Source organism: Sinohyriopsis cumingii, unplaced genomic scaffold, assembly GCF_028554795.1.
Source record: "Sinohyriopsis cumingii isolate HCF-2022 unplaced genomic scaffold, ASM2855479v2 utg001564l, whole genome shotgun sequence".
Classification (NCBI taxonomy): Eukaryota; Metazoa; Mollusca; class Bivalvia; order Unionida; family Unionidae; genus Sinohyriopsis; species Sinohyriopsis cumingii.
Genome location: NW_028316019.1, coordinates 626,374 through 649,700, shown reverse-complemented (window position 1 = coordinate 649,700; position 23,327 = coordinate 626,374). Strand labels below are relative to the sequence as shown.

At 35.2% G+C, this 23,327-nt stretch overlaps 1 long non-coding RNA gene across 1 annotated transcript; it reads right to left on the bottom strand.

The window, feature by feature from the left end:
- Positions 1 to 2,856: 2,856 nt before the first annotated feature.
- Positions 2,857 to 22,327, bottom strand: LOC149771946 (uncharacterized). The gene is made up of 3 exons (XR_016418085.1): positions 22,282 to 22,327; positions 15,235 to 15,300; positions 2,857 to 4,279 (listed from the first exon to the last, which is right to left on the bottom strand). It is a non-coding gene; the product is annotated as an uncharacterized LOC149771946 (long non-coding RNA).
- Between the last annotated feature and the right edge of the window lie 1,000 nt (positions 22,328 to 23,327).

Below are 23,327 nucleotides of genomic sequence, written 5' to 3'. Positions count from 1 at the left end.
ATTTCCCTAGACGACACACTGAAAGTTTAGTTGACACTTGCAGTATTCTCAGTTAGATTCCTTATAATCCTTCGTATTCTATCGCAAAGTTCCATCCGTATAGGATGATCTGAATTAATTGCAATATGCAAAGTTCTGATGTACCAGAATGATATTATCGAGAATATACTTAAATGGGTCTTTACTAATCCTAAGGTAGTGTTTTTGTACAAAACGTCAATGAGCACTTTGTAATTCTAATGAATAACTTAAATAAATTGTTCCTATCAAATTATAATTGAAACAACGTTAGAATCTGATTCAAATTTACCAAATGCTAATATTAAAAGAGGAATGGAGACTTTGTTTTCGAAAGTATCTTTATATATCTCCTTAGAATTTAAACTTAATATATAGTAAATAGCTTAAGAAACGACAATAATCAGGCAGACCAAAAATCTAGCCACAATCAATGGCAAAGTTCACAAAATACTATAAATTATATACGCATAACAGCTACCCTTAAAAAGAAATTTAGTATTATAAAATAATGCTTTCTTTAACCTGTTTCAATATTGGCCTGTTTGAAAAATCTTTGATGATCAACTGGTCAACCTAATCAAATCTGTAAGTAAAGCGCCATTTAGATATGACCACGCACATTAGGAGGATTAGTAAGTCATCATGGTTACTTTTGTCATATTGACAACTATCTCATTTAGGATCAAGTTGATATTGTCAGTTGGTGAAATCTCCAAGTTCTCTTAATATGACCATTAATTCATGGGCAATATCGATACCAAGATTAAGATGGTCACTCTGGTTGTCCCATAGGTTTTGTAACAGTGCACTTTTCCATTTTTATCCAACCAGCTACTAAGGCAATGTGTATGCATAGTTTTATGGCAATCTTCTAAATAATTTTGATGGGAGAAACTATAACTTTTACTGAGGGAAAACAATGAACTGACCAGAGAACAGTAAGTAGATGATGGACAATATTCCATCTCACAATCTCGTCTGGTATATGACCATTATAGCTAAACATACATATAGCAATTAATCTATTCTTTTCGAAAATATTAACATCAAGGGGTCGTAGAAATAAAACAATGTTAAACACTACCACCATCTGGACCAAATAGACTTGACATTAAGTCTTTAGGTGAAAACTTTACTTCAGTAAGAACATTTATCAAAAATGAGTATAAATAATATGAGTTTCAAGATACAACCGTAATACCTGATTTTCAAGACACATCTGTAATGGCCATACTGACTGTCCCAGGAGTATCATTTAAATTCAGAACCACGTAGCCGCCATATAATGTCTTGTAGTGATAACCGATAGTCAGTATGACACACGGATAGAGATGAGTAGCAGCAATAAGAACATTTGGAAGATGGACAACATGGTGGCCATTTTGTATGTTTGATTGGTACCATTACTGCTTAGGCCCAACTAGATATTATATAAAGTCTTCCAGTGATTTATCACCATCCATTCCCAGTGAACATCGGACTCAGTACAAAATCATATCCCCCAATAATCCTGAAGGTGTAGCATAATTTCAATAAGATACAAAGTTACAGACTAAAATATCTGGCCAGTGTGGTAGTTAGATATCGGATGGAAGCAATGAGTCCTTGCTCAGATTCCAGTGTGCAATGACTCTGGTGTTCTTAATATTTGTGAAACCCCCATGAAGGGTAAATAGTGCGGTTATATTAATTCAATTAAAAGTGTCCAACCTAAATGACAACAACAATCCAAAAGTAAAAAAGAAAGGCAAAACTGAGGTTTCAAAACATCATATAGCACACCAAAACAACAATACAAACAATATACTTAAGATGATGCAAGAACGGTCACAACATGTTGAACTTGTGTTATATCATTAATTTTTAGGATATGAGCAAATTAAACAATCTTTCCAAAATAATTACTGGAAGTCGTCTCAGTGTTACCAGATGCACATTTTTTTATGTCATAGCGTGTGAATTATATTTATATCGTTCATAGCATATACTTTATTTACAATATATGTACATTGCATGCGATTAGACATTAGACATATTGTAAGCTTAATGTTTGACCTTTCGATCGTTTGTTAACACGTCTATGTTGTATATGTTAGCATCTGCTAGCATATCTTATTTCATCTGTTTCATATTACAACCCTGACCCCTACCTCCAATTTCACTCTGCACGACTTATAGAGCTATTAAATGAGCCATTTATCTTATAGCAGCTACTATACTATACTAATTGATCCCTAACCATCATTTTGATAGTTGGGATGGATACGTGAAGAGATTAATTATTGTTGGTTCTTAAATATGGAGTTTAAAATAAATTGGTTGCAGGCATTTTTCCAATAAGGCCAAAGAAAAGGAGCATCTTCAAGCCTTGTCATAACTATAGTCAGTCAGACGATAAAGTCTCGAGTGGAAGATGACACTGAATTATTAAACTATTAAAATGAATTTTTTCAAACTTTTGGTGTTGTTCGTGGCAATTGCTTTAGAAATATATGGTTACAACTTGAAGGCTACTTGGATTTAATGGAACACCCCATGTGATGGTGGCATTTTATACTTAAAAGGTGTGATATTTGTGTCCCAGGGGTTTCAGTATTTATAACCCATGTAAATTATTATATTATCATTGTTATTATTTGTGTGTTTTGTTCACCTACGCATTTATTGTTTCATTTATTTAATATTTGTTCTTCTTTATTATTATTATTATTATTATTATTATTATTATTAGTAGTAGTAGTAGTAGTAGTAGTAGTAATAGTAGTAATAGTAGTAGTAAAAGTAGTAGTAGTAGTAGTAATAGTAAGGTATATCAGGCGCCATTTACATTAATCTTTGCACACATTGTGAACTAGATGGTGCTGTTCTTCAAACGTCACCAAATTCAATTCTTAAAGTAGAATTTAATTATGCATCCGATGAGATCACCAGGAAAAAGCAGAACCTAACAAGAATCGGTTACTGAAAAAAGTATGTCGTGATGATTTAATGATCATACTGATATAAATTGACCGCAATATTTATCTTTAAAGCATATATGTTAAAACAGATCCTTTAATAATTGCAAACATTTTATGCGAATAAACACATTGTTAGGTTTATGAGCCACTGTAACGGTTCCTAGTCATAGTCACTGTTACAAATACATCTTATGTGCAAGTCTTTACAAACTGACAGCTCTTGAATAAATTAAATACCCGGGTATCAATGGGAAATGGTTGAGTTTCTCATCGTTCTGATTAAACGACATCAAAAAAGTGGCTTTCCCTAGACGGTGTTCAAAGTAACATCAAATACAGAATCTGCAAAGTTTGGTCAATGATGATGATAGTCAAGTTATTGTGAAGAAACTATTTTGTTGTTTTTATCAGTGGTCTTGACGGTTGAGCTTTTGAACCAGAAAAACAATAGGATTCTTCTTTTTTCCTAAACCATGCCGTAACAAAATTACGCAGCTGTATATAGGCGGCAGGCCAATATATTATGCAGTCTTTTAATTGATAACCGACAGATAGATGGTCTAAAAAAGGGATACAATGACACTATCGTAAAATCACACACTGTGACGTAAGGTTGGGCTTATATGAAAAAATAACTTATTCCGACATGCATGTCACTTCTTTAGATCACGTACATAGATCACCTTCCACCACCTAAAATTATATGTTTTAGTTCAAACTACACACTCCGCCAACACTGGGAATATTGGTATTTTGCATGATAAGATAGGTACAAGGTAATGGTGCTGACGTGCATAACAGTGGCGATTTAAGTTTACACGTCATTTTACGATTCCTTGGTTTCATTATGTTGGTTCCAAATGACATTGAAATTTGTTACATTAATTTGTATACTGATTAAATAAAGAATCTGCCAAAAGCAATGTAAATTAATGTATAGCTTTTCAGATAGATTAGCATAAATTCATCAAATTCTTTGTGATGAAATTGCAAAAAGTTAGCATATAATGTCATATTGGCAAAACTCGCCGTATAGAGAAATCTTTTTTTTTCTCTTGCTATTTAATATTATTCCTTATAAAATAGGGCACTTCTTTCTGAACAGTTCATTGAAACTCTTACACCATCTTAACTGCTGTCTTGATCCACATTCCGCATCCCAAAAAATAGCAGCCATTTACAAACACATATGAAACAAGCATGCAAAATTGGAAATTTCTGCAATTTATCTACATGCTCTATTGGCTGACTTTATATCCACTGTATGTCCCGCTGTCTTTAGTGAACTATATAATTTTCTGAAACAAAATAATGAAGACGGAATTAAAGAATATGATGTGAATGACTAGATGACATGAAGGTGAATTAGTAAAATACACAACAGTCTGTCATCGTACCGTTACTATGATGTCAATTTTGCTTTTCTTTTACTGAAATTGGAAATCAGATTGTAAATTCTACAGTTATGACATCGTCAAGTTTAAAGTGAAACACAGAGACGGCGCATTATCTCTCTCATTTTAAGCTTAAGTAAACTATGCTGAATATATAATTCTGTCCAGAACGTTTGTCAACATGAACGGGAGGAATTTCCACTGATTTGGCACAAACGTATGATTAGGTCATAACACAAACATACAAATTAGATTTAGGTCATAACCGATGTTTTTCAGTTATAGAGAACCATTAACAAGACAAATGTGAAAACGAATGTCAGTATATAACCTAGTTTTGTATATGTTGCTTTAAATTGCATTAAAATGTTGTTAAATACGGTAAAGCAAAAATACCCTTGACCAACATTAGTTGGAATGTTCATGATGATTACTGAGTATTACCATTTTCATGCAAAACATTGGTCTATAAATAAAAGCTACTGTACCAGGTTAATAGATGTGCTAATATGGCTTAAAACTATGATCAAGAATAAAGTTTTAATAAATTTGATTTGTTTGTATTTTTCATGATATTACAAACATTACATTGTTTTCAGAGAAACAGAAATTGCGCAAATAAAAGCATAATAATTCCTGATGCTCTTCTTACCAAAATGTTTATAACAAATCCATGTCTTCTATCATTGTATTCTATTTTGCATCTTTGAATTGAAAACATCTCTGAGATTCTCGAGAAATCTCAACTTTGCTGTTAAATACATTTTCTTCTAAGTTTGTATTAATGTGCACATGATATATCAAGAACAAAAGTATGGCATGATCTTTGACCTTAAATCGGATATGAATTGCAAAGCGTGAACATTCTTCATCTCATACAATATTAATAATATTATACCAGAATATTACAATTTGTCAAATACACAATTGTTTAGGCAAGAACCAAGGAATAATGTTTTAAGTTAGCATCATTATAATGTATTTAAAATGTATATAGAAGCTGGATTTGGTAAAGGTCCACTCATGCTTACGACATTACAGATAAACAACGAAGTGATGATTTTGATTTTAACATCAATCAATGTCAAAGTGTTAACGTAATATTAAATTCTTTATTGAAATGCAACGATATGTGAATATTCAAAAGTAAAGTATTCTCTAGGTAATGGACGCAACAAATGAAAGCAAAAAATTTTACCTCAGCGTGAAGCAGGTGACGATTTTAGATTTTTTAAATTAAATTTGCAGATGTTTTTGTTAACACATCTGCACTATTTTCATTTAGAACAAATTCATACTGCCAAGAAATATTTTAATCTAAACATCTCCTGAATGACATCTTTCATCTAAGAGTAGTTATGAGAAAAGAATATCATGGCTAGTATGGTTGTAGTCAGGTAACCACAGTTTTCATTACAAACAAGATACATATCTTTATAGTATCGAAATGAAAACTCACTGTTAATATTAACGTCCGTTCGGCAGTTGGCGCCACAGAATGATTTGTTATATGAATGCAGAAGTATTGATCATCATCATTTTAATATTGCACCATGCTTTCACCAAACAAGCCAGCATCATGGCTCTCAACACAATCCTTTTTAATGTCAATGGATACCTAAGAGATGATGGCATGTCTTTTAAAATATCCATGAGCGGATCAAGAATTGCCTCGCCATTTGTGGGGGACATCAGTCTTTGACGACTAGTCTTTTGTGACGAACCACACTCTGATAGGGAGGCTGGACAATCCTGATGAACCCAATGATACCGTTATATTAATAACATTCACAAGCCACATACCAGACACATGTGTAGATGATACTACCATTTGATATGTGATGGAGGCAAGCCATAAGCCGGTTTTTTTTTTACATTTAGATGACCAGTAACTGACAGCAGTAGCTTACATGGCGATCACTAAAACGTTCACCGGGGCTGGTCTCATCGGCGGGTCTTAGACAGCGTGAAGCGAGGTCCGTCGGTTGTATTCTTAAAAGTTAACCAAATCACGTAAGCTAGTGGGAATACATCAGTAAATTTGATAAATGAGTCTGGTATTCAATGCTGGGATTCAATGCACGACTTTCAAAATCTTGGTGCTGTAATGCATTACAAGTCTTTACACTATCTGTTTTCCAGGCCCGAGGTTTTAGTTCATTAAGTTAAATTGGATCAAGTTGATGGAGTACAGGAGTCGATTTGAATCTGTGTAAATAGAGTCTTGTTGGTACCTAATATCAGTAATGATGTTCCTGCTAATGATTCACTTGAAAGCATTACAACTATCTTTACATCTAAGTGTGAGAGCCTCAAGGACAACACAAATATAACAGCATTCTAAACCATTCTATTTTTGGCATATGCACAGAAAACCGTGCTATTTACAGATCTAGTGATCACTATAGATCTAGTGATATCTTTCAACCTAAACTCCTATTTAACTTCACCGCCTTTTTAAAAACAAACAATCAACACCCTTCCATACGATGCATTCTTTCAGTATTGTTAGACAAAACTCTTGCAACGACAAGCACATATTTTTACATTGGTGCATGCTATTTTAGTGAGGGTATCGGTAGTCGCCTCACATATTGTTGCCCTTATCTGATTCATTATCCAATTTGATGGTAAACCATTCATTTGTAAATACTTTAACTATTAATGATATGAGAAAATATTCTACAATTTTAAGCAATAATGAAATCATTGAAAAGAATCTTGCATAAATCACAGGAAAATACAAATCAGCTAACATCATTTACACATCTCAGGTTAATGGTGTCTTTGTCATTCTGTTCTGAGACTTTAAGTTGCCATTAAAATCAGACCTTCTCCCTGACCATGAAGAATACATGGTTTCTAGTTAGCATGTTCTGTACAACCTGTTCAAATGGATGACAACCAAATTTGTATGAAATAAAATTTGCAGGCAATTCTCCCAGAGTTTGTTAGCCATGGGAAATTACAGGCTGAAAGCTAAAGGGATCTGAGGCATAAAATCTACATTGTGCTCAAGCCCATTTTCAGACTAAAGTCTTTCATTTTATGTTAGTGTGTGTCTGTTAATTAATTCCTTATTATGAACGATGATTATGTGATGGCCAAGAGTTGAAACTGTTCACAGATACATACTTGCAGTTACTGTCCACGTTACTTATGGGGGTAACTGTTTTAATTACCTCAGAAATTTCAAAGATTTTATTTCAATCTAGGAACTCCATAGAAATTGAATAAAAACACTTTTATGTGTAATGTTTGAACTTCAAGGCGTAAATGCTGGCATGTGATTACATTTAAACAATTATAAATGGTCACTAAGGACAGCAACAACAATCACACTAAACTGCAAAAGAATGTAACGAGTTATTTCCTAGACAATTTGAATGCCAGGGGATGACTGCCCTACGACAGACACATAGAGGATAGCAAATGCCATTTCGCACAACTTACATGGCATGAAAAAGAACTCACTAAATTCATTTCTATATCGCTTTCGCGTATTTACATGCTGCATACCTGTTTGCACAGTATACTCTTAGATAAATTGAATTTCTCGATAGGAAAAAAGCATCTCCTCAACCTAATAGAAAATTTCGGTTTTCACATACATGCTTTAAATGTAGGGTTGGTTTTGCATATTTTTGGGATGTGATGTGATGTGATTTTGATTTTTAACGTAGCTTTAAAAATTTTTCAGTCATATCGCTACGATGTCTGCAATGTGGTAGTTTATAGTGATGTCTAGCACTGGAGCATCATGCCGCAGACATGTAGCATGATGTCCCACCCAGTCACATTATCCTGACACCAGGCCGACCAGTCCTAACACTAACTCTTAATGCTGAACGCCAAGCAAGGCAGCTGTTAGTACCGTTTTTGTAAGTCTCTGGTATGACTCGGTTGGGGATCGAACCCACGACCTCCCGTATCCGAGGCGGACGCTCTAACCACTAGGCCACCGGAGCGGTCATATTTTTGGGAAGAAGAAGGTATAATTAACTTGAATGATCTAATGAATACAAGCTGCTATTGCGAGGCTTACTTCGTTTTAGACAGAATATACTGTCAACTAAAATATAATCCCCTAGAGCTACGTTCGATGAATATTTAGAGTTCAACTCTCGACCCCTGCCCATGTGCTCCAACGTTCATTCATTTCAGGTGATAGGTTCGAAATAATGGATCATTAGTGCTGGGTAAGAGAGGGAATCTGATAACAGAAACAGATATGTATTTGTAAAGGGGGGGGGGGGGGGAGGAGGATTGGCCCTGGTGGGTGTCCCGCCAAATATGGTTTTCATTATCTAGGCGTTGACCGCCCTCGATGTTATTGCCTGGTTCAAGTAAATATAAATATAAGTGGTGAAACATAAAGGTGAAATAGGTAGAGATCTGAGCAGGTATATAGAACAAACCAACACGATCCCCCGTAGATGTAAACAACAATTTAATCAATTACATAAACCAACTACGAAAATTCGTTACACCAGGAATATACTCTGTTTTAGAAATTTAAACTTTAACTGAAATACAAAGAAAACGCAAATATATTTAAATAAAACAGCCGATCTGTTTACTGGTAGATTTAGTTCATCATATGATCGAGTGAACAATCGAAGTCAACGTCTTGTACGATTGCATAACCTGCTCGTTTTCAGTTTGTTCTGCTGCCACTGTACTGTTCAAACCTTTGGATCTCAGGATGATACTTTCCACCATTACGTCACAAGATTATACTTCTCACTGCACTTCTCTCTACACTTCTCAGTATACGTCTCAGGGTAACGTCACATTATACGTCACAGGATTATACGTCTCATGAGGTATTGTCTCCCTTTGAAATATATGTAAATAGAGACAACCTAAATTTCCCGTTCTTTATGAAACAGTTAATTCTTTATTATTCTCCCTCGTTATCAGATTTTACTATCAGTGCTAGACAGATACTAAGGCTTTCAATTGACTTCACGTGTTTTATAATGACCCTAGCTAGTTAAATGGCTAATTCCTTACGCCTTGAATTTACACATTAACACAATTACGAGGCCTGGGGTTCTGAGCCAGCCTCAATTTACACAGCGAATAAATAGGATTCATCATATCAACTACTAAATCATTTCAGTCAATATACACTTATTCTTAATCATACGTGAAATCTTCTAAATTCGGCGAATTCACACGGATTGTCGTAATCATATTATGCATTACATTCTTAGAACATAATTCTTATGCAAACAAGACAACAAATTCAAACAATTCGTCAAACTTATCTAAAGAAGATTAATGTACGACTTCCTATGAATAAACTAAACACAGTTATGCTTCATAAAGCAAATTGTTACACGAATGTAGATAAAAGATTCATGCAACTACAAGTAAATAAATTCAGCAAAGCAGTATATATGGCATCAGCAAATTACAAGGAATTGTCACACTACCTTTGCTTTCAACGTTCGGCAAATTAGTTCGTCGGTTCCTTTCGACAATAGTCCCATTTGGACAACAGTTCTTTACGAGCACTTTCTTGCAAATCCCCGGAGCCTACTTTGATTTCTCTCGTAGGAAAGCTTAGACTGATTAAAATTTCCGATGTGGCAATTTTAAAACCTAGAATGTTTTGTGTGGGGAAACACGCCCCTTATTTAACGTAACCAATCAGAATCAAATATCTCTGCCGCTCTTTTCCAGAGGCGCCAAAGTCGGGGTCAGCTTGACCTGGTAGTTTGTGTAACAGAGTTTCGGCGATTTCTAAGTTGTGACAACTTTACATGGAAATGAAGTTTACCGTGTTCCTAATAGTTCGTCTGGCTGCTGTTATAAACAAATGCTTAATTAGGAACAGAATTCTCCCTCTAAAGGACATTACCGTACACGGTAGTATGGCGATATGATACGCGCCTGTCTCCATAAATCTAATTACTGGTTCTCTGGTCTCAGCTAATGTATTATTGTTAGTTCGCCAGAAAATTTTCCCCTTCACAGTATTGCAACATTAAAAGTAGTGTTACCTCCCAAGAAACTACACTGTAATATCAATAATACGTATCCTATCGCTATTGCACATATGCATTCGCCGGGCCTATGGCAGGTTAATGATCCCACACAAATGGAACAGAAAAAGAAAGACATTCTCACCTTTACTGTTTAACTATCTAATTCATTCAGACGGTATCACACGGGCCACGTTATTGCTGCTGCAATCGAACTCAAACGAACTATGCCGTCGCTTTGTTGAGCCAATGGAGTAAGATGGGATGAGAAGATTGGGTGTGATCAATAAAAGAGTAAGATAGCCAATATAGCTCACACTGCATAGGATTAAATATTAATAGAAGCTCTGTCACTTTCGATAAGCAATGTGATTGTCGCTATCTTGATAGTTCTGGTAATGCAATCGGAAATGATGGAAATCAAAATAATAGACAAGTTTTTAAGGAGGAAAATATGCTTCGTATTCTTTCATCTCCCTCACAAGCTGACAAAACACGACTGATGATACAAAATCCATCTATATCATCTTCTGCACAGACAAAATTCAGACTGAAGATCTCACTGATTGGAAACATTAAAGACACTGACCCAATTTCCACTGATGATTAGATAGCTTTGGTCCTTGGCTTTAAACATCGGATCCAGTATATTATGTGAGAGTCCACACCATGGTCAGTTCGAAAGTGTATAGAACAAGGCTGCACTATAGCCTTTAATGGTAGAAACAGAGCATTGTTCTCTTGTTAAAGTAGGCCAATAGAAGTAACAACTGCACCAATAGCGCGAGATTCTCGAATTAGTATGAGAGACTTTGGATGTAGTTCATGTTCTAGACTGAACTGTATACTTGGCAAATTTATCTGAAAATCTGTCATAGCGAAGAAATCGCTTGAGATGATGCATGCACGAATGTAGATAATATGTGTGCTATTGTATAAAAGAAAATTGATGCTATGAGAGAGAAGGTCTTGTGTATGGGTTATAGTCTTTGGCTGTCTTACAAGCAGGTTGAGAAGTTCTTAGAATCAAGATAATTGAGGTCACGGAGGGCCTGTCTAAATTGGTTGACAATGAAGTTTCTGATCATGTGAAGAACTTGCGGTATTATGCTAAAAGGTGGGAAAGCAAACATATGACCATACTTTGAACTGAAGATTGTAGTGCCCAGTCCCCTTGCTCGGGAACTGGGAAAACGTAACAGGTTATTTTGTTTAGACTTGTTGCAAAGATGTCCACCGACGGTCTCCCACAACATCTGAACAGACTGTCTACTAAAATATTATTTTGCCAGGAACTCGGATAGTGATCCCTTTGAGGTTTCCTAGTGAAGATGGGTCGACACCTCAATGCAGAGAGAATGACCATGTGTGCCGCCTTGCTTACTAATGTATGCTACCACTGTTTATTGTTGAATGAGACAATCACACAGTAACATCATTTTGCCATGTACCCCAGAAGTGCTAAAAACACAACCCACATCTTAAACTGTAGACACAAGGGTTGTAATCTATCATCTACGTCATGAATTTTGATTATCTGGATAGTTAACTTAGGATTTCAGTGGTACATATTTTTCTGGGAATACAGAGTCCTGAATAATCAATTAATGCTCTAGATCAACAACCGTTCTCGGAACCCGACACATCTGCAAACATATAAGAGCATTGCTTGGGAGCATTCAAGGGGACACTGGCCAGAAACTGGGTCTGATGTTCACCAAAACGGATGACGGTGGAAATCCAGACCTTGATAAATCTGATCAATCGTAAGATCTCTGCAGGTTCCAATTTTTCAGAAGGGCAAACAGTAAAGTGCGCTAGTGCAATCTGCATATGGGAACCAGTTCATCTGCGAAGAAAAGAGAAACAAATATACGAGCTGACATGATCTTGGCTCTCACCATGATCTTGTCCACTCTATCCTTTGTTTGTTTAGAAACACTCTTAAGAAGTAATTCCTGAGTTATCAAGCCAGACCTAGTCATTATAAGCCCAGATCAAAACAGATCTAGTCGATTGGACTCTGGCCGCCCTTGTAGACAACTTTAGGTCTTCGAACACGAGCAAGGAATATCCATGTAAGAAATCAGTTTCTATTTTTACTTACCTCCGGTTTATACCACTGCGTATTGTGACCAGTAGCAACAATTTTAAACTAATTGGACTATTAATAAAGTATGTGGTACACCGATATTACATGACGGATTAAGCCAGAAACACGATCACCAGAGAGGTAGAAACTTAAGTCAAACCGATGCAAAATCGCTTAAATCAATATGCATCAATATGAATACTGAACGTTTCTCATTATTAAACTTATCTCAGATCTTGATCATAGGAGTCTATAGTTTCAGTTTGTTTAAAGACAGGTAGAAAATTTGCCTCCAGATTTGTAAAACAATTTTTTCATGGACATAATATGGTGGTTGGGATGACAGGCAGACGACAGCTGCAAGGCCATACTATAAGCTCACTTGTCCACGGGAAAAAACGGAGCTACAACATTGATTAGTACTATATTTGACTGGATGCTGGTAGTTGTCTTGTGTCTGAATAACCTTTGTACAAATTCGTGGAAATAGCCATTATCAGAAATGATGACATTTCACATCGAATAGCGGGTCACTAACATATGATTTTGGGTACAAACTAAAGTAGGTGAAGCAAATATTTACCCTTAACAAGCGGTTTGAGGGGCTTGAGTTGACTCAACTGATTTACACTTACATGAGGGCCTAATAGAAGAGCAGCTTGTGAAGAAATACGGGTCAGTAGGATGTTTTGCTGTTGGAATTTACTTCAATGATCAAGATTACATATCCTACAATAATTCTTATCTCTTGGGTTTATCTCGTTTTTGCATCTTCATCCATATATTATTGCACATCAGCGTCATTCACCCAATAACCTAACCCCATAGGGATTAGGCCGAAGTTAAAATCTTAGAAACAGTTCACAGCCATGCCCATACACAGTGTACAACATTATTATATTTTAGAAGTGAATTTAGCTTATGAAGTCAGTATACATTCCTGGGTATGTGATTACACCTCTATGAGCGTTACTTTTAAGTAGCTTGGCTCCCTAAAATGTGTAGCAATGGAGGCTCAGCGATTACGATGACGAACCTGACCAATACTTTAAGCGTGTTTTCGCCAACTGGATCACGTAGCACAATTCTACTTGTTTCTACTGGTTTGGCGTGTTAGTTTAAGACCATAGTGTTAATTTCTCTTAGTTATAAAAAGTAGAGGTGATACAGGTTAAATTCATATTGGGTTACTTTTATGTTTTTGAACAGCTTACTAAATGCTAAAATTAAAACATGTATTTAAAATTATGTATGATTATTGGCAATAATATAGGAAGTGCCATAAAGTAATGCACATGCACCTAACAATATAGAACCAATGCACATTTCAGGAACTTTATATTGTTTCAATGTGCTTTATTTATATGGTTAGATTTTATAGAGGAAAAGTACTGGTGCACATCACAAATGTACAGCAACATATATGTTCTTTTTAACTATACCATGATAGGCACTCTGTGTCAAATGGAGTTAATCATTTTTATTTGACAATGAGTGCAATGCAACTTGCCAAAGGACATATCAATGCAGCCAACATTTAGTTCATGAGAATCCATCCCAGTACTCCAATATATAAAGCCAACATCTTTACACTTAGCTAACGCATCTAAGAGTAAATTACTACTGTACATAATATATGCACAGGATGCACACATACGCCTCTGGATTGGTAAGGCTTTCCACTTTCAATCATGTAGCATCAAGAAGAAAGTTGTTGTTTTGGGGAATGAGAATAACGTGTCCCACATGGACACAACCTGTCGATCAACCTGGGTATCAGGACACTTACTCCAGCGTAGGTGCAAAATCTTATAATCTACCGACTGAAGCAACATGCCTGGATGGTTATTAGCGTGTATTCCTAGCGCAAATACAATGGAATCATTTGGTTGGGATAAGCCAGCCTCACGGTATTTTCCAAGTTGGTATTAGTGCTAATCCCACCTATAACCATTTAGGTTATTGTTGAGGATCAGCTGTGCAATGATATGCATTGTTTGGTTTACAAACGTCCGCGTTGAGGACTTTAAACATAACTAGTGACTTGTGTGGTGAAATGTACTAAAATGTCCAAGTTTCATTGTGCTAAGACCATTTGGCATAAAACGATTATGCTTTGTTCATCAGAGGAGTAACAGAAATACCCTTGCTTGGTTGATACAAAATAGAGTTATCTTACTTTGCCTATAAATATAGAGACGTACATTGCAGAACACTTTAAGGTATTCATGGTTTTGGTATCCATAAGAGAAGTGAAAACAATAATGGTTTGCCTGGCTAAAAGAAAAGCCATTCAAAATTGCTACACCTGCCTAGGAAACATGGGATATTTGTGAAAATCTTAACTTTGTATTTATTTCTCTTATTAGTATACTATCTGGATTAATGCCTGTGCATAATAATGTAGTTTTTCCCAGCTTAGGCAGGAGGGAGAAGTCAATGCACCCAAACGTGTCAGTCCAGCATGGACCTTGATGCTGGATTTATTTTCTTACTTCGTAGAAGAGGGTGACACAAATGGTAAGGTTTAAGAATTAGTAGGATAAGCATGTTCTAAAAACGATTATGTACTTTGGTGTATGTTGCAATACAACATCTATATTAAATGCATATAAAAAGGCAGGGAACATTGAAATTACATAACATAATAGTACATTAAAATGTATTATTATTCATTTTATGATATAAAAACCAAATAAAAGGTACTTGTAAATTTAAGAATGGTTAGAAATACAGAAACATAAATACAGAAGAGTTAAGCAACTGATTCTTACCGACCATAACAACTTCTCCTATCTTGAGCAATCTGATATTTCCCTAATAGCTATAGGACACAAGGTCTGCAATAAAAGAGGTAAAATTTCTTTATTAACGTAGATTTGTTGTGGACTCTCGATCGGTATTAAGTCCATATTGTTTAGAAAGCAAGGGTTGAAATGTTTGGTTGCCATGGCGATACTGTACGACTGAAAACTGGTACAAAGCATGACATAAATAAATAGCTGACAATATTCGTTTACCCAGAGCTTTCTACAGTATACCAAATACGTTAAGTTTCGATTTTTTAAATATATGATTGAGATAATCAGGATTTTCTAATTATTTTTATTGTCCAATTTTCATCCAGTGATATAAGCAGAACAAGTGTTTTATTTTTATATTCTTTGTGCATCATTTATTTAATTAAGTGACTTAAGTAACTTTACATATTTTGAATATAAAAATTACTTTGGTTTAACATTACATTTGCTTTAATTTATATCATATATAATTGTTACTATACCAAGATGTTCAAAAGTCAGAGAGAATATAAATGTATTTAAATACAAACTTTCTGTTGTGGTCAAACGAATACATGTGTTCAAATGCAGATGAAAATAAAAAATCTGAAGAAACAATAATTATAAAATCGTCAAGAAAAGGTAGTATTATATATATATATATATATATATATATATATATATATATATATATATATATAGAGAGAGAGAGAGAGAGAGAGAGAGAGAGAGAGAGAGAGAATGATGCATGTAGAGCCTCATCATATTTTATGATAGATACTTAACGTTTACTAAAAATGAAGGTTGGTTTACCCCACGAGTCGATAAAGCTAATTTAAATGATAAAAACGTACCTGTTACTACTGTTTTGCTTACCTTTCACAGGATAGAATTACACTTGTCCAAATCGCAAAATATCACCTACCATTTAGATGAAATATTACAGAGCTGTCTAGAATGGAAAGAACATAGACGTAGTCTTAACGCCACGTCACATGTCCATGTGCGTAGTGATAGTCCTCTTTTATTTACGTTTAGACTTATTGTAGGGCATGGGGTCAGTGTGGAAAGAGATATTTGCAATAGTGGACAGTAATTAATGCAACATTAACATTAGTTTCATCCTCCCTCCTCACATTTATATATATACATAGCTATTTGTATTCTCTTGTTATATTGTTCCGTTAGGAGGGAGACACATGGCCTCAGAATCTTCTATCAAGACGATATACTACTCAGCAGTTTTCACTGCAACCTACGACACGCGTGCTACAAGGTGGCACGTTAAAATAGTATGTGTGGCACACGAAGAGCAACCAAAATTCTCGATTTTAACAGTATTACTCCCCTTCTGGTGGCACGCGCTCGTTCATTTTGTAATTTGTCTGGTAAAATACGCACGCTATGTACAATAGGTTGCCTACCCCTGAGATAGAACAAAGAAAATATATATGTACCCTGGTTCACCAAAGAGCAGACTATAAGTAGGTAGATAAAGCATGAATGCGACCGTGAAAACGTGTCTCCCATGACATCTCCATGACAATTAAGCTAGGTCGACTGATGAGGTAAGAATGGCACAGTCTTCATGGACTTAATTCTCAGTAAGTGACTGGATATGGAGACATTCAAAATGAAGATGATGTTTACCAACTTATTTTAAATGATAGAAAAATACACTTTCGTCCCCCTTTTGAGTGGCAAAATGGAACTAAATAAAGCTAACTGGACAAAGATGTATATTGTTACAGTTGTATCTGCATCGGTGATATCTACTAGGATGGTGCTACTGACGGAAGCTATTTTTCACTGGAAGGAAATGTCCTGGAGAGGAGCAGCAGCTCTGCCAATAATGCCATGGCTGTGGACAACGCCTACCTCAATGTTTAAGCGTCTGCATTGCTGCTATAGAAACGGACTTCTCTTTCAACATGTTGCAGGACAAAACCAAAACGACAGCATAATACGACTCTATGGCGACAAGTATTTTATCCTTCCATTTTGGTCCTTTCAGCGTCCTAACTGGAGGGCTGGCCCATATCTTCATTGGATCAACCACCTGCAATGTCCCGAAAACGGGGTGGAAGTTACACTGGTCAAGAAGAAGAGTTTACTTTGTACCTGACCGCCGGGATCAGGGAAATACATGTGTGTGCGTGTGTGTGTTGGGGGGAGGCAAAGCGAAGTTCTGGTCCTCTAACAAAGCTGACAAACCATTGTCATATGGAGGAATAAATGGAGAGCAGTGACGGATGCAACCCCATATAATCTCTTTACATTGGGGTGAAATTTTATATCCTCTTAGTCTCATGATAAACCGCCTGGGGCCTTATGTAAGGATTATATATCTTTCTTCTCTGTCGCTTAAGCCGAGGGATGGGAGGACACATAACGTCATCGCCAAGTGCTCCATCATGACGAAAGTCTGAATTGATACATCTCTATATTGAGAGAGAGAGATCTAGATATGAGGTTAGGGTGTCCTCACTCAGAAACTTATCGTCGTCCTATCTCATCTAATTGACTACAACTGGCCTCGTCCTTTTGTTTGACTTTGCAGAGGCTTAGTCGACAACCCGAAGCATCAGCGTTGCCATAAGACCATCGCATGGGCTTCCTGGCACTAAGAATGGGAAGTAAGATTAACTTCCTTGAAGTACATTCTACCAAATCCAATCTGGAATAAGATGAAACATGGCGAAAATGGACTGTGGTTTAAATTACCGGCAACTGGATCATGACTACCGGTGCCGGTCTGCTTACTATGATCCCATGGAGAAGCATCCATAAAAGCTATAGAGCTACTCTACCTCATCAGGGATCTATTCATTGGGTTCACGGACCAAGGGCTTTGATAGGGTCATGATAAATTCTTAACTGGGTGCATTCGCCGTCTCTTCAGATATTTTCTGACCCTCTTCTCTGCTGGATCGAACCAATTCTTCCTCCCCTTATATATGTACAGATTCTCGGCAAGGTCCCATATCATGTCTGATCATAAACCAGGGTCAGCCAAACAGACATCAATTGATGCATGCACACTTTGAACATATACAATTTGTGCTTTTAGGATAGTTGTGTGCACTTTATGTTATAGATGCTCCGGAACTTTTCGTCTAAACGGATAACTGAGTTTGGACGATGGTACATGTAATTCCATTCTTGAAAAGGTAAGGAAGGCAATTGTTACGCATAATGTAATACTGCTAGAAGGAGTAGATAACCTTTGTCTTAGAAATCACGACAGCCACAATAGACGTGGAAAGTAATTAATTAATATAATAGCTTTATGAAATGCGCTCAGTTTTTTAGTTGTTTTACCATTTCATAAGCATATCCCATCTTAATAAAGAATGGCAAAATGGTACATAATTATATATATATATATATATATATATATATATATATATATATATATATATATATATATATGTATGTATATCTTTCATACAAGTTCTTAATGAAACCACAACTATTGTACAAACTTATAATTTAAAGTTGATATGTTAAACGGAATGAAAACTCTGTTACGTAAAGATTGAGTAAATGTAACAAAGTAATAATATCTCTAAATAATCACCATATCAACTTCATTAATTTAATGCATAATAAAGAGTGGATCAGTTGTTTTAGTTTCCTTAAATTAATCAAATGGTTACATTGCCATTAGTAGCATTTTAGCACCTGTGACAAAGAGGTTAATTACTTTTGAGAGATAGGTGGTTATTGTTATATTATTTGCTGAAAAAATTGTATAAATATATAGCAGTAAACAGATGTCTCAATAAGCCGTTTTTAATTAAAAAAAACTCATTCCAAAGTTTCTAATTCTTCTTTCTCTGCTTCGGCAAAAGCCTGACAACAAATAACAGACCTGGTTGAAAGAAATACTTATTCTGAGGTTTATATATATATATATATATATATATATATATATATATATATATATATATATATATATATATATATATATATATATATACATATATATATATATATATATATATATATATATATATATATATATATATATATATATATATATATATATATATTTGTGATTAGAAGTGTAGCAGTATGCAGTCGGCATTGATACCATGATATGTCCTTACCTACATGGGATCATGGCTTGGAAGCCAATGAGTCCCCCGAAAAGAGTATACTTAGAGCCTGAGTGATAAAGGTGTTAGACGGAAGGTGTTGGTTTAAATCCTCCTAGCAAATCAACTGTATTGGTTACAAATGAATGATATATTACTGTTTCATGCATCCAGTTTTATTCACACCGAATAAGTATAAGGAGTCTTATTCTCGCAACCCACCCCACATCTGCCACAACAATATATTTGAATTCACGCGTTACGTCGTCATTCAAAATGAGGGAGCAGTGCATTTATTCTGTTGATGTATGTCAGAAATGTAAAATCTATATATGGTTTAGTCTGGCAAAGGTAACTTCAACGTATTTAAAAACACAAAGAGTTTATGTGCGGAAACACGCTAAAATATCCCTATTAGTTTAGTTTGTGCTATTCTGATTTTATAGTGTTTTCACTTAAAGGTCATTGGCGTGCACCAGAGATGCACAAACAACACACAGGCTGTGCCGTTGTTTGCCTTAATGTCACATTACTGCTAATTTATTTAATAAACTGAACGAAGATAATTATTTGTCAAATTCAATATTTTCATAATTATGATTTTATACACTAATTAAGGAAGAACTCATACTATTTATATTTTGTAGTGTAGCACATATCTTACCTAATTGGTGCCTTTGTTTTGAAAACAAAATTTTTATTTGTACATAAAGAGCAGTCACGGTCGCTACACTTGAATGACATCTTAAAACAACAGGAAATGATTGCCTAGTTTTAAAACACCTGGCCGTTGGCTAGCAGAAGCAGCACTTTGTCAAATGTACGATTTGAATCAATGAAAGTAATGGGGGGAGTGGGTGATTGACAATAAGGATAATTTGAATGCCAAAATAAATTACGTCTAACTGTATTAATTTTTCATCTTAAAGTGGTGAGAGTGGTGAGAGGGGAACAACTGCAGCATGTTATTTCGACCATTTTTGATTGTAATCTGTTCTTGAGTTTACCATTTTTTGAGAAAAAAAAAACAAACTCATATAACAATTTTGCTTCATGAAAATGAGAAAAAATGAAGAATTTTCATCACATTAATCGTTAATTTGCATGATATTTAGAATAACGGGTTCCAAACTACATTTTTTATGCAGAAGTTTTAAAATTGCAAACGTGCAGCATTCTCTCTTTTCCCTAGCTTTCCCAACGACATCTTATTTTATTGGCAATGACAGGTTTAAACCTAATCCCTGCCAGATAAAAGTATTGCATAGTTGTTTTAACGTCACAACAGTGTATTAAATACAAATATTAAATGTTGATTGCTGAGAGAAAAAGAGAAAAAATCGCAAAATGACAGAATTTGAAATCATCCGACATCAGTTGTATATCTTCATGCATGCTGTATAAATCTTTATTTTCATGTCATTTCATTTATATTGCTCTTTCCGTAACGCTGATAGTTCAATGTTGCACGTGGAGTAACATTCTAATCAACTCAGTAAATTGCAGACTAAAATTCAGACAGAACATAAAGAAATGCATTGTAGTTTATATTCCATCGTAGACCCGAAAAGGGGTATCAACAAGTTGATTATTGTATTGTGTCTGCCTGTGTGTTTGTTTGTTGTATGATAAAGTAGCTTTAAAATGTTTCAGTCATATCGACTCAATGTTTGCAGTGTATCCGTTTATAGTGATGTTTTCCACTGCGGTAGCACCATGTCCCACCCAATCACATTATCATCACACCAGGCCGACCAGTTCTAACACTACCCTCTTAATACAGAGGAGCAATAGAGGCAGCTGCTACTACCATTTTGTAAGTCCTTGGCATGACTCCGACGGGGTTCGAACCATGCAACCTTCCGCATCAGAGGCTCAGATTTTGTAGATCTTTATAGTAAATTGGACATACAAGTCACTTGATGATTATACAGCAAACTCTGTTTTAGGTAACATTTGTCAGACCTAGTATTCTCTCGGAAGAAGAAAACTATAACCTGTCACAATGAGTGATATTAGTTCAGCCGACTTGGCCACACTTGCTGAATTGGCAAAATAACACAGTACACACTTTTAGGTCACTGAACCTATGGTATAAATAAAGCTGATGACTATTTATAATAAGTGAAATTATTACTTGGAGTTTACCTCAAATGCAAATTTTGTAGAAACATCATTTGACAATGAGGATACGTTATAATCAATATATTGGATAGAAGAATTAAGCACAGTGCAGTTATTATTACTGATTTCGCTTTATCCAATTTGTTTAAGTTTTAAATTTTGCACCATCCAGTATCATATAATCACAATACCTTCATGAACTGGAGTTAGCAAATCAATGATATAACTAAACCTTGAACTTCAGTTGACAAAAATGATGGATATGATTCGTACAACTGATTCAATCCATACACCTTTGTAAGAGCTTTGATTATGTATATTATGGATGTACCTAAAGTAATGGAGGCTTTTATAGGGGATGTAGTGGGTATAGACAAGAGAAGGAATTAGCATTTAAATACGAAAACGAAAATGCAGTGCATTTAGCATTTAAAAGTGGCGTTTGTTAATGATGTTCACAGAGAGGTATTATACATTGATATCTGATTCTAATTTTGTGTAACATATCACACGTTCAGCTAATTACCTGAATGGCATAGTTGAATGTGTCACCAAATATAATATATTATATTTTTCATGTTGTCTCAACCGTTTAGCTTCTTTGGTTACACACAGAATTGGCTAGATGTTCAGTAATACAAGCTTGTGATGTCTTTTTCACTACCAAATTCAGCTGCCGAAGTATATGTGACAAAGGAAGAAAGTTATAAATTATAAGATTATCACTCTGATTGTATGTACGCATCAATCAATTGACAGCGTAAGAAAGAAAACACATTTAATAAAAATGCTGAAATGTAATTCAAAGGATACTTACCAGCATATGGTCCAAGCAGATACTGTTGATCATTACTAAACAAAATGTCCCATGATTTTAATTTGTCTGTAAAACAAGAGGTAATTAAATGCAATGACTATATAGCGAATAACTTCATATTCATATCCACACAATAAATAAAATGTGAATACAAATGACAGCTTATAAACTGTTAAAGTGATACTAAACACAGTAGCCATCAGCAAAGATGGTTTTATTCCAGACGAGAAATTCAAAAACGTTAAGATAATTGTCATATTTTAGTCAATTCTGTTGTAGAATAAAATTATAATAGACACTTACAAAGTGATGGTTCTTATACGAATCGCTCATGGTGATATCAAGGCCGATAAATCAGTCCTACACCTGCAATGATATTGACTGGCGGTTTAGTGACTGATATCGACTATTCATTAAGGGTTGCAATTATTTTCAGCCAGTTTCGTCTGAACAAATCATCTTACATTTAATACACTTACCGGTATTTCTCGAAACAACTGAGCTACTGTTGCATTGAGGGTTCTTTTAGGCAATATGTATATAACATTTCCGGACTAAGTCCTCTGTTGGACGACTTGTAAACAGCACATACATCTCTCCTGTGGCTATTTTGAACTTTGGGCTATATATGACGATTAACAAATAACGGTAAATATTTAAATTGTTAGCGTGTGTGTCCTGGAAAGATCTGCATGCAAGAAAGTTACACATTTTTCAAAGTGTCATAATACCCACAAATCATCCATCAGTATGACCACATTTGAGAGGGGGAGATATCGGTTTGGTGTTTGTCAGATTATAAAAGATTTGCATCAATTAAAAAGGAGATTAACTCATGAAACACCACTGAGTTGGCAGTTCAGTAAAGCTGAGGGTAGCCCATGAACAGATACAAAGAGGGGTTTTGATGTTTGAATAGGTTCGCCAGGCAAATGTCTTTCCCGATTGGCTCATCAGTTCAAGCGTTGGCGAAATGCGGAACAGACCAATTTCTCCAAGTAGAAACAATAGATGTAGTGCAAATGATGTCTTCCCAGAAAAACCAA